Raw genomic sequence first — 13,834 nt, 5'->3', positions numbered from 1 at the left:
ACACTTACATTTACAGCATAGTCTTTTGTTTTGAAAGTGTTGAGTAAATAACCTTAACTCCGTTGACGTTGCCAATAAAATAAAGCTGTTATAAAGAGAGTGCAGATGGTATAATTTGAAAAGTGGATTGAAATATGCATTGCCTTTATCCCTGCATGCATGAGCAAACTGGTGCTTATTCAGTTCCCCATTTATGCTTGGAAAGTCATCGAAGGCTGGAGGTGTTAGCAATTACTAAGGGAAGTAACTGCGCGTGGACCAGTTTATGGATATGAAAAATACATAACAGGGCTTGAACGGCACGTGAAACGCCTTATTAATACACGATTTCTCCCGTTCAAGCCCTCCTTTTGCCAACTTTCTGCAGCCCGCCAGAGGGCATTATATATAGAGTTTATGCAATAATACTGATTCATTCAGGATGTCTACAAGGGTGTCTAGAAAAACATCCCATCTCATCAACAGTCATCGTCATAGTAGGAGAATAACTCACCTCTCTGCACTTGTCTCTAGCCTAAAAATAATTCAAATAATTAGTTTTCCTTAAAGTCACTCGTCAAGTTCAATGGTGCGCACAAGTATATGATTATCCACAAAACGTTTTGATACAATTATACACATCGTTCTTAATATTATGAATATATAGACCAGAAAAAGACCAGAACCAAACCTTTATTTTATGAACATGGGAATGACCTCGCATATTGAAAACTAGGCATAGGTCATGTTGGCGCAGTAAGAGAACATTAAGCATCGTCAGATAAACATTATAATATGTATTTTAAATCATATTAAATGTGTACATATATTTGCAGATTTGCTCAGGTCGTCTTTAAAGTACTTCTGAAACTTTATGCAATTAATGATAATATTCAAAATGCCGTTTAAAACTGTTTCAATAGCCGTGTTAACATTCTCATACTCATCTGGGGGCATGAAACATTTGGCAATCAACCACACGCCCCTGCACTACTGTGTTGCGTCCGTATTTTTCCAGGAAGGTCTGAAACGATGACTGTCAACGATTTCTTTGCATAAACTATTGCACATGCCGTTTGTTGGACATATCTTGTAACGGAGATCGACACCATTGTGAAATTTACAGCCGCTCTGTTTTTTGCAACCTGTTCTTGTAGGAAATTTTACAACATTAGGTGTCATGCATTGATTATCTTCTCAAACAATAAATGACGATGCGATAACTAGAAATATGTCGCGCTCGATAAAAGGCTGTTGATCTGAGAATACAATCGCGCATGTTCTTTGTACGAGTATTTTAACAATAAGGTGCGTACGTTCAATTATTCTTAATGACTGTTTAAATACTTAGACAAGAGCTCTGCCAGACGTCTAGAATCGGCATGCTACCGGCATGCCAGTTTATGAGGTATACTTATCTATTAATCATTTATTACCCAGCTGAACTTAATATATTTAATCATCAAACAATCGTTGTATACATATTGTAAACGTTATATTCAGCAAAAAAGTTATTTTTATGCAATTATGCAATTGAACTAACTCCACATTTTATATCAATTATTAAGGTACCCTGTTTACATGTCGAGAAATATTGATGGATTCTATGAATCTATGATGTTTCAAAATAAAAAGATAAATCTTGATTTATGTCATTAAATAATGTTTAACATACATAACTGATATAGTGATCCTATAAGTACACGTGAAACAATTGCCATATTTCATGTTTTTCTGTAACTTTATGAAAATACGTTTGAGAGGATAATTGATCCGTTTTAGTATACACGACTAACATTTACAGAAGAGATAAATACTTTTATTTACAATCGCTATAGTATACAAGAACGTTCTTTAGTGAGGTAGCTCAGAATGTAGTAAAATGATCACATCACAATTTTTATATCAAAATCTAAACAAAGAACTGAGATATTCAAGTTTGAAAAGTGTTGCGTTAGAAAAGCCTACAAGTTTATATTTAACCGATAAAACCGAAAATCCATACAATAAGCATACTTTAACCAAACGCGAGATTCTGACAAGTTTTAAAATATTTAAGCGCATGAAAATACTCTCGAGACAAGCTTGAGCGTCTCATTTTATCTTTGGGCGTCCTCGATATTTCTTTGTATGGTTAAAAATCTTAACTCTAGCGACTTCTAGTGTGTTCGTGCTTTGTAAATAATCCATTCTATGATTCGAGTTTTCTGTTTATACGATTTCGAGAGATTAATTGTTCATTAGCGGTAAGACATTGGTCCAAATTGACCCTTCAATAATGTTCGAATTTATGTTGTTTGTTTTCACCATGCTTTCACAGATTGTGTTGAATGAGTTGGAGTCTTCTATTAAATATAGTGCCCAGGCGGCATGCGTCTGCGGTTTCGACACATTTCAGCTGACCATAGATAAGGCTGTACAACGATCATAACTTATATACATCATTTTTCGAATACAAAATCATAACAGACAAGTTATCTGTAATGTAATGCAAATTGAATCAGTCGCTGTATGAAATAATAACATTCATGGGTTTTGTTTTGGATCATATAAGCTTGCAAGCCATGACCTGCTTGAAAGTATCCATGCAGTTAAAGAGAATACAACAAATTTGTCAAAGAGAGTTTGAAGCAAAAGCTGCCGTCGTCGAATTGGGGGAAGATTATTTTCGCCTTTCTTTTCTAGCTCTAATGTTATTTAATTGTCTTCTACGGAAAACAAGAATACAAACTGCAAATAATAAAAAAAACACTGATCTGGTTAAATTTCATTTAATTTATTAAACATATTATATTCTATGTAGAGATTAGTTCTTGTGTATTTGTTTAATCTTTGTAAAATATTTTGATGGTTTTCCCTTCCTTGCGGAAACTTGTTTTATCAATAAAAACTGTTGTGGAAAGAAATTTATCTATATAAGATCGCACAAACGCGTTGAAGAATGCTGTTAACACAAACGATGGATAAACGCTCAAAACTTTAAGCCAGATAGAATGGCACGAAGTCAATTTTTCTTGTAACATGGGTAATTAAACATCTGATCGAACCACCAAGAGGAAGACGATATGGATTTGTTGTCTTACAACTTGAACGTAGAAAGGGCAACGGCTAATAGAATAACAGTTTGCACAGTCTCATAGCAGATATTTAGTCTTTACTTGAATGAACCGACCAACCTATCAAAGGAAAAGGTTCCTCATTAAATTAGTTTACTTCAGCAAAAATACTACTGACAAAGCCCTAACTTGTTTACAAGAGATTTGCTTGTGCTTGTAATGAATGCTCTCAAATACACTTAAGTTGTCAATTAATACAAAATCCGTGTAAAGTGATTCAGAAACTATGGTCATCAACATACCGTTATTTGGAAATGTTCAGTAAATCGAGGAAAGATTTCCTTGTGAATAACTTATCATCTACGTTTTCTATTAGATTTTATATTGTTATATTAATAGTCAACCTCTTAATTACGATTATCAATAAAATGGATTACATGTTGAAGATGACATGTAATAAACGTCGGCATGATATTAGATCAATAGATCAATATCTATATATCTCTTATTATGCGCTGACGACGCGTTTTTTTTCTGAAACACAAGAGGGTTTTCAACAATCATTATACAATTTAGAAACCTACTGCGATAAGTGATATTTAACAGTTAACATTGAAAAAAACAAAGGTCATGGTATTCCGAAAAGGTGGTTCAATCAGTAAAGCACTAAAATGGACTTATAAAGGTAAAGAACTAGAAATTGTGAACAATTTTAATAACCTTGGAATTAATATGTCGAGTGGTGCATCGTTGGTGTTCGCAAAAAATGCACTATATGGCAAAGTATTAAAAGCAATTCATTCTTCGTTCAACCTAACAAAAGATATGAACGTACCCTTTAAAATCATGTTTAATTTATTTGAAGCATATGCATCATCCATTTAAACTATAACTGCGAAGTTTGGGGATCAATCAAAGCGGAAAATACTGAGCGCGTTCACCGTTAATTTTGTTAAAGACTATTGAACGTAATAATGCAACATATTGCTTATCGAAAATACGGAACATTCTTAACCAAATCGATTTCACCGATCTATGGCTATTCCCCGAATCTATAAACGATGATCAATTTATTCCGTTATTAAAAACAGATCACGAGACCAGTATATCACCAACTGGAATGTCGGTGTGACGTCGTTTAGCTCAATGATCATTTATAAGGAACTTAAACCTGTATTTGAAAGATCGTCGTTTCTGGATATTGTTGTGAATACAAATCATAGGAACATGATTGCAAAATAACGTTTGTCGTCTCACAAATTATGTATAGAAACGGGCAGACACCAGAACATTGACAGAAATCAACGCAAATGTATATTATGTTACGTAAATGACATCGCGATGAATTTCACTTTGTTCTTAAATAACCTTATTAAAATGATGTTAGGAATGCATTAATCACGAAATATTATACAATCTGGCCAAATATGTTCAAGTTTATTGACCTACTTAATAGTTCAAACAAAACTGTATTAAGAAAGCTAGCCACGTTTAGTTTTTATATGCTTTAAAGTACAATAAAATGTCATATATATGCAGTGTAAAATAGTTATACATTTTTTAACATATAAATACGGTCAGAATTATGTAATTATTGCTATATTTGTAAAACAATACGCATAACATCGTGTGATCACTATGCATTAACTCCATCCATGTGCCATTCTCACGAAATATGTTCACGCAATTTGTTTATTTCGTGTTTATTTAGATAAAAATGATATTATGGGAATCTTACTGTTTATAGGTGTCTATCGCAACCGTTGTTTATTTTTGGTGTTTTCACTTCATATACACTTTTATTTGTTAATGCAGCATCAATATACTAAAGAAATATCCCGGAAAGAGAAAAATAATGCATTTGAATATCAACCTTACTTTCGTTTTGACAACTGACGACAGTAATGATTCGATTTACGATGTGAATCTAAATCTAGTTTTAGTGCAGATTCGTTCATACGACACAAATACACTATTTTGTTTTACGGATCATTTCGTCTTAGAAGACTGGATGAGTCATGTAAAATATCGAATATACTATATATTTTTATAAACGACTGGTACCAAGATGAGTTGCAGATAATTGGTCAGTAACCACATTATAACTTACTCTTTTGACCTGTTATGTCTGTCATTTCAGCTCAATTTAAAAGTGAAAAATGCCCATAATACCACTTTAACTGTTCTTTAAAATGATGTGTGTTTTTGTGTGCGCTTCAACGCATGCTGTTATTTTTATATAACACATTCTTGTGTCCGGTAACTTGAATTATATCAGTATTTTCAAAGTTGGCATCTTTTAGTCTTTTCACTGTTGTCTTTCGACCTGAATGATTGGTTTTGTGCCCACGTACTTCAGCTTGATGAGCCATCTGTTTCATAATATTGATAAGGCTATGATCTCCCAATGGCTGGTTTTTAAACCACACTTGAGTTGGTTGCCCATTCACTTCCCCGTCCCACGATGGATGAACCTGTAGGTAGAAAGGTGCTTCCGGCTGGCTCTAGTGGTCTCCTTACAGATAATAAATTATTTCATATTAATGAATAGTTAAGAATAATATAAAGGTGATTATGAATCCTGCTCCATTTCTTGGATATTCATTTACAGATCATAATGTGAGATTTTAATATTATGCTTTCCTGCAGTTTATATGAAAGAATTGATGATTTAAATTTGGTTATTCAAAACAGTGAAAAATAACACATACAGTTACCAATACGGTTCACTGTTTTACAGTGAAATGATGTAATTATTTGAATAAATGATGTTAAAAATCAACCTAATGTATACTTTCTTAATGTAAAACATACAGTATAAAAGACTTGTGCAAAAAAATTGTTGGGTTTTTCAATAGATTTTCAATATTAATTCACATGTGCTCATCGACAATAATTAACTTGTGGAACCGTGGAAAACATATATTTCTCTGATCACTTGCTAAATAAATTGGTCCTCAACCTAAACCAACAAATATCCGCTATAACATAAATAATTTACAAATTGGTCTATCAATAGAACAAACAAAGATAACTTATAGTGCGTAATATTATTTTAAACGTCAAAACAATAACTATGAGTAAACTCAATAAGAAGGTTAACAGTTCACGTTTCAGGCTTGTTTTTAGTTTCGTACAGTCGAGGATGGACTAATCTCATATTGCCTGGATTCTTCCTTGTCTTTGTGCCCCGTTCTTCGAACATAAGGTAGCTGAAAAATTTCAAATATTAAAATAGTTTTTTAAAAGAGAACTGCAGCTAAATCTTAGTTGCTACAATATACAAAACATTTAAGATATATTGATATGCTGCATTGCATAAAATGTCAAAACATACAAGGTCTACAAGTTAAAAAAAGACAAGAAACAAAATACACTAGTTGCAATAATCCAACTCCAAGCTATTGACCCTCCGGGTCGCTGAGAGTTGCAACTGATTATTGAATATTCCCTGCCAAGTCTTCCGCCCGAAATCTGGGCGGTAGTTGAATCGGTAATATTAGCAACATAAACTATTTTCTGGCATAAATAAACACAAACAGATCATATATATATCACTAATGCGCAAATTAAAACAACTAACGTGATGTGGTGTGCTCGAATAATAAGGATATTAATCGAAAGTTTCAAACATGTCAACGGTTCATGAAAATGTGTAAGTTTTTGAAATTAAAAAAAGCCGAGTATTCCGAAAATTCCGAATTCGATAGTCGAATATTCGAATACGATTACCTCCGAAATCCCCCTCGAGATTTGGCTCGTGTCAAACCAACCAATCGTTATACACCGACTTTCTACGGAACCTCCGTAAGATAGATCGAATCGTCATTCAAAACTTCGACTTTCGGTTTGATAACGATTTTTATAAAAAAATTGTTTTGAGCATTTATCCACACACAACACGCCAATTTGTATCGATGGTTACAGGTATTGTGTTTGTTATGCTGCTTTAGGTTGATTGAATTCGAATTTATAGACAAACTTGAGACTTATTTTGTTGACATTAAACTATCGGTTAACAAGAAGAAAAGCTCAGAGCATTCAAGAAGAACTAATCTTTCTAGTTGAAGTATGAAACCTTCCTAAGGATGTTATTATAATCAATCTTAAAATAAGTCTCTTTTGTATATTTATATAAGTGAGTCGAAGCCTTTGTTCTACAATAATAGGGATTCCATTTAGTATGAAACTGAAATGCTTTAAATATTCACACACAAAATATGAACATACCTTTTCTTCCTCAACAGTGACCTCTTCTGCTCGGTTTGACTTCCTTCCCTTCCCTTCCTTTTTTAGTATTTTACCTTAGCTGTGAACATATCTCTGCTGCTTTTAAATTCTTCACTCCGACATATGCTACGTTAATAACCTTTTTCCTTTAGATATCTGTCCAAACTGTTTTTTATACTTATTAGGCTGTCCGGTTCGTAATCTTCACCGTTTCGCTTCTTAACTCTCAAATAGAAACTTTTCAAGAATGAGTTAAGCTGAACTGCAGGAATGTTCTCCAGATTCCGAGTTTCTGTTGGCAGTGTTTCTCTTAACCAACGAGTGAAAATTCCAACATCCGATTTTTGTTGTACTTACAGTAAAGTGCAACCGCGCGTTTGAACGGTTAGAAAAATGTCGGATCAGTGTGGGGACTTCATATTACAAACGCGCGGTTGCACTTTACTGAAAAAATATTATTTGTATAAAAAGATCAGTAAATCTATATAAAACTCTCACGCATGAGCGGGCTTTCCACTTTATACCATTTAAAATGGTGAAATATTTAAAAAAGATATCATTAAAAATGTAAACTGGGTCGCGCTTTATTCTTCCAACACAGATCTTAAAAAGTCACGTGGTATAGGCACCGTGTGGATCCAATGCCGGAAAATATTGGACGGTCACGTGGTGCATATTAAGAATGCCCATTGGATGAATGTATTGGATAAAGAATAATAAAGAAAATTAAAACGAATTAATTTAATTACCATTTAATTGATCAATGAACGGTTAGAAAAATGTCGGATCAGTGTGGGGACTTCATATTACAAACGCGCGGTTGCACTTTACTGAAAAAATATTATTTGTATAAAAAGATCAGTACTACATCCCTTCTTTTTACAAAATTATTAAATAATATAGCATCATTTAATCAATATTACAGATCATCATCGTACATATACAGCAAGAAACAGAAATATTGGGTGTAACAGATTCAAATAACATAGTTTGGTTGTTTATGTGGCTGCTACGAAATAAATCAAACGAGATACGCCCGTCAGAGAGAAAATATTAATAAAGTTAAACGATATTAACCCGATGACCTATGCATGTAGTCGAAACAGTGAAAGCAGATCAGATGACGTAATTTAGAAGCGATGACACGATGACCTCACCAGTAACACAATCTAATATAACTAAAGGGGCAGTACTGTAAAATAAAACAAAATTAAAAAGGCAGTGCTGTAAAATCGAATTACGAATACAGTCAGCTTTGTTTATTGAATATTTTTAATCAAACATTTTCAATGGTCATTCCATTAATAATTCCAAATTTTTAGAGAAGAAAGGTAAAGTGAATTAAAAACCAACAGACATGTGTTTTTTAGTACGTCAGCATTATTATCATTTTGATAAAATGAGTTAAACAAATTGAAAAGTTTAATATAAAATTAGCTTGAAGATATTTAAATTTGCGAACACGCTTCAAAACATCTCCATAAACTGATGATGGGAAATTCTAGTAGTAAAATGCCATTTAAACAGCATTATATTTTGAAATTGAATCACTATACTTAAGGTGAAATTTAGCGAATTTAAGTCGAAGGTTATGATTAAAATAACCTTGTTTTAGAAATTTCTTCGTTTATATACGGTTACGATCATTAAAATCTTTCAAACATGCTAATGCTCTGGCGTATAGCACCAACTGCGAAATGCAAATACCATAGGATGGAACTTTAAGGATGTTACCATCTAGGAACGGAAAATTCAAAATTTCAAAGTTAAAGTCGTCCCGTTTGTCGTATAATATGTATTAATCATATTATTATTAATAGTAAGATGCAAGTCTAAATATGCAGCATTTGCACAAACATGTAATTATTTGTCACGTAATTACAATTACGTATTGTTCGTGGAAAACACACAGTAACAAACAAAGTTCATTTTCGATTTCTTTGCGTTTTATTTCTGCTTATTAACACAACACAACGTTTCCAAAATGTTTGTCAAATACAAGATACATGCGAAGCCCGCAATGGGCCCATCCCGCGAAAGCCAGCAATAATGCGACTTGTATGTTCGGCCGTTTAAGTAAGACTGTCCTTCATACAACGCAGATGCCAATTTATACAATAATGGACAAATAAATTGGGTGACGGCTGTCTGGATGATTGACTTTAACATGAGTTGAATTACCTGATACGGGATGGCTTTATGTGTGACTTACATATCTTGTGCATATATATGCCAATAATTAAGCGAGACCACGTTTGTTTTACTGTCACCTGTCATTTAACATGAAAATATACACAAATTAACAGTGCTGCATGTGCTTACAATAGACATAACAAATTAGTGAACCCAGCCATGGGCCATAACTTGGTGCATTTTTTTCGTCTAATTTGACGACGACATATGATGCCCATTTATGCATTTCTTCATGAAGACAGATATTATGTATTCAGTTACACCGAACAAGGAATATACATGAAATACACCAATTATGCGACATGAAATACATCAATTATGCGACATATTTAGCAACAGCCTTTCGATACAATAACGTTCAAAATACCAAAGATAAACCAAATAATCCATTACGCATGGACAGTTATGTCAGAATGACATAGTGAGTTATTTCACAATCTAGTGCATTTTTAAAACGAATCGATATAGCATGCTAGTTATGTTTTAGAATTGAATAAATGTCTCTGTGCAGTGGCGTAGCATGAGGTTTCAAAGTCAACTTGCCAAAAGCCCTTCAGTTGGATTATACGTATTATTTGCCGTGCTGCAACGTTCGTGGCATTGCGGCAACCGATATTTCAGTCAAGTGATAAAGATGACGCATCGTATCGTTATAATCTTATCTACACATGTGCCGGCATTTGGTGTCACAGGCATTCTAGTAAACGCTCTTAATAAATCAAAGCGCTGAAGGCACTGAATTTGTTCGCCGTTGTATAATCTTAGACACAACTCAGTTTTCAGAATTATGTTATAGCTTTTTATATCGCAAGCTAGAAATGAACACAACCCATTCAAATTTATAAAGTGTATGTCTTAAAGCACAGGTCGAGATGTGTTTGTTTTTTCAAATCATTAATAAAAAAGATAATTTAAGCTTCATTTTAGGGCTTAATGCATATGCATAAATTGTCATCCCAGTACCAGAGACTCTCTTTAAACGAAAAACACCACAAAATCATTAAGTGACGTCCTCGATTAGCCTGTGCGCATTGCACAGGCTCATCAGAGTGCTTAGGCTAATCTTATTTGACATGCATTAAGCCCCGTTTTTCCTGAAAGCAGCCAATATGTACAGATTTCAATGATAAACACTAGACTGGCCCATGTTGTCTTACAAGCTGTTAAATACTTTTGATTACATACACACAATCTAGTGTAACAGTGGGAACTATAAACAGGCAGATGCGGTGGTTAGAGCTGACGCTCCTAGCATTCGTCGCCTGCATAATTTTACTGCAGGTAGTGCAGACAGGCAGTGGTTATGGTTCCTAGCGTATTTAAAAGCAGACTGACTTGCGAAATTGCCTCTACATTATTTCACCTTGAAGAGAATGCGTGTGCGCCTCTATCAAAGATTTCAATTCAAAATGTGTATTGTCTTTCTAATATCATGTATCCGCAATAAGTAAAAGCAGAATGAATATATGTGTTTTCTGTTTACAGTTCAATCTAAGGTTAAAATTTAATTAAGAAATAGATCAGTTTAAGAATATAGAGAACATCGCCGGGACAGTTAAATATCAATAAATCATTTCTGTTCAACCTTTAGTGTTTATATTAATTTCAAATTAATACTTGATTAAGAAACATAATTACAATTTCAGTTGATGACAAAGGCAGATATAAACTGTTCAATAGAAAAGTGTACCACGGCCTGAATTGTTTCAAAGTTATCTCAATTTTAATAAAGAAGTTCCGCAGATATTCAATAGAGAAACCTTTACCGGTCTCTTTGTGTGAGATTAACAAAGAACGTACAACATAAGTATTCTCACAAATGCATTGGTATCAACGAGCATTGTATAAAATTATCAAGCAAACGAAATTTAATTGAAAATTGAATATTTTTTTACTTAAAATTAAATTTCATTTATTTTCCTTTCATTTGTAATTAATTTCAATGTATTTACCGTATCGGGTAATTAATATACGCTCCCCCTCTTCCGCCTCACCAATATTTTTTCCAATGTACTTGTCAAACAACGTAGTCTGGCACTTTAAAAATACAACTGCATGAGTCGAAATTTTACGTTTTTTTCTACAGTTTCAATATGTCAATTCTTTAACATTTTTTGCATTAATGCCGGTGTTATTTTTCATTAAAACATATACTGATTTGCGCGACTTTAAAAACGGTGTAAATCAGTTCTATAAAGGAACATGCTGAAATAAACATTTGCTACCACGTAAAATTGTTAAAGGTTATTGTTTTCACAATTTACTCGTCATTAGTAATTAATGGCTCACCATTTGCATTAAAATGAAATTATTCTCGGTTTGATAAGTACGATATAGTATGGTTTTATACATGTTATATAGAAGAGAGATTATGGTAATGGATTAGCGCGAGTAATGCACGCATACTGTGTTAAAGATTTAGCACGAAAGCGCACGAGTTTTTCGATTTGGGGTAAATATGATTTGCAAATCTATTTAGTCGCCATTCGAGGGTGTATTTGACAGGCATAAGTAATGGAACGGGAAAACGAAAGGGTGATAACATCGCCCAACCCTTAATGAACATATGTTCGTCTAAATAATCGATTACATTACTTTTACTTTTATAATTTTGCATTTATAAAGACGATATAAAGTTTATTTTCAGTTCGGGTTTTAGGCAACGTGAGTTGGGATCTAAACACGAACCGATTCCTTTACTGAGAAAGTCAATGGGTGTATTTTCATTTAAGTCTGAATCAGTTTTCGTGATGAGTTTGATTAATCTTGTACTTCATATTGTGTTTAAATGTGGAATTTTAAGTTATGTGTTTCATGTTTGAGACTCTCACTTCCTGGAGATAGTACTTCCAGCATAAAATTGAAATATTTGTATGTTTAAATGTCAGTGTTATATTTTTTTACGTAATAAACGTTTAATTTTAAAAGATAATCTTATTTTACTATTACTTATTTTTTTGTTTTGGTGTGACTGGTAAGATGTTTAGTATAGCTGTTAAAAAAATTCGTAAAATGCAGTAAGGGTTGCGTATCCTGCTCGCGGCTTTAACTGAATCGTTCATTTCTACCGATTAGTGTATGGGGTGTACGTGAAGTCATGTACACTTCTCTTGATGGTGGTGGTGGATGAAGCAGCTTCTTTAAACAAATTAATGTTTCACATTTGTAAATGGATAATATGTAAGCAACTTGACGTAATTGATGGGCGTTGGGGGCGTCCTGTGTGCACTTTGGGCATCGGCAGGGATCAGTTTATTCAAACCGAACCTATTGAATTTAGGTATATACTTGCCGTCGAAATGTTATGAATATATATGTACTTTTCACATGCAACACATGTGCATTCTAAGTATTCATAATGACATGACCTACATCTACATAGCATCGTTTCGATTCTTTAGACATCTGAACAAGGATTTTACACCGTTTACAGTCGTCTCGAGACTCATCAACTGAACGTAGCCATTGAGGTCTATCTCCGTTGAACATGAAACACAAACGAGCGTCAGACTAATTGTTTTTTTGTATTTATATGTCGAAAGTACTGATATGGTTAATAAAGATGAGGAGAATTTAACAGTATTTTGAGAAAAGAGAATAATAAATTTACTCATAACTATGAGTAAATTGTCATAAATAACGATGTTTAACAGTTTGTACATGTATACACCAATTGTTTGCAGTAAGTAAGGTGTGATGATGATAAAAGATTTATAAATAAACAAGATTAGCGGTTCACGCCCGGCAAGAGATTTCAATCATCTTATCGTGATAATCGTATCAACACATGCGCAGACATGTGGTGTCACAGACATAAACACACTTTATCCACATTGGGAACATGGTCTCCCTTGAGGAGTAGTGTATTCAAAAGGTTTATTGTCTTGCTAATATTATTTTTCCGTAATAAACAAAACTAAAAATTAATATATTTGTTTCATGTTTTATAGTTTATTCTAAAATTAACACTTTATTTGGAAAATTTAATAAAGAAATATATCAGTTTCGGAAATATAGAGAACATCACCAGAACAGTTTAATATAAATTAGTTTATTTTCGGCCATAGCTTTTTATATTACCTCTAAATGTTCCAACATGAAATGTTAATTTAGAAATGGAAAAGTTTTAGACAAAGGCGGAAATGTAATTTTCAATAAGAAAAACATGCATCGGTAATGAATATCTCCGAGACTGTTCATGTTAAAATAATTTTTAAATTTTTATATTTTTGTACATTTTATATTACCTTAAAAATTATATGTACAGCAGAAGTATTTATATACTTTAAAATAGTCTTACCCGGCCGATAATCTCTCAAAATATTGTTTGTTAATACCCGCGCAAAAATATTAAAGTTCAAGTTATAGACTGTAGA

This window comes from Dreissena polymorpha, chromosome 8 (assembly GCF_020536995.1).
Source record: "Dreissena polymorpha isolate Duluth1 chromosome 8, UMN_Dpol_1.0, whole genome shotgun sequence".
NCBI lineage: Eukaryota > Metazoa > Mollusca > Bivalvia > Myida > Dreissenidae > Dreissena > Dreissena polymorpha.
This window is presented reverse-complemented; position numbering follows the sequence as displayed.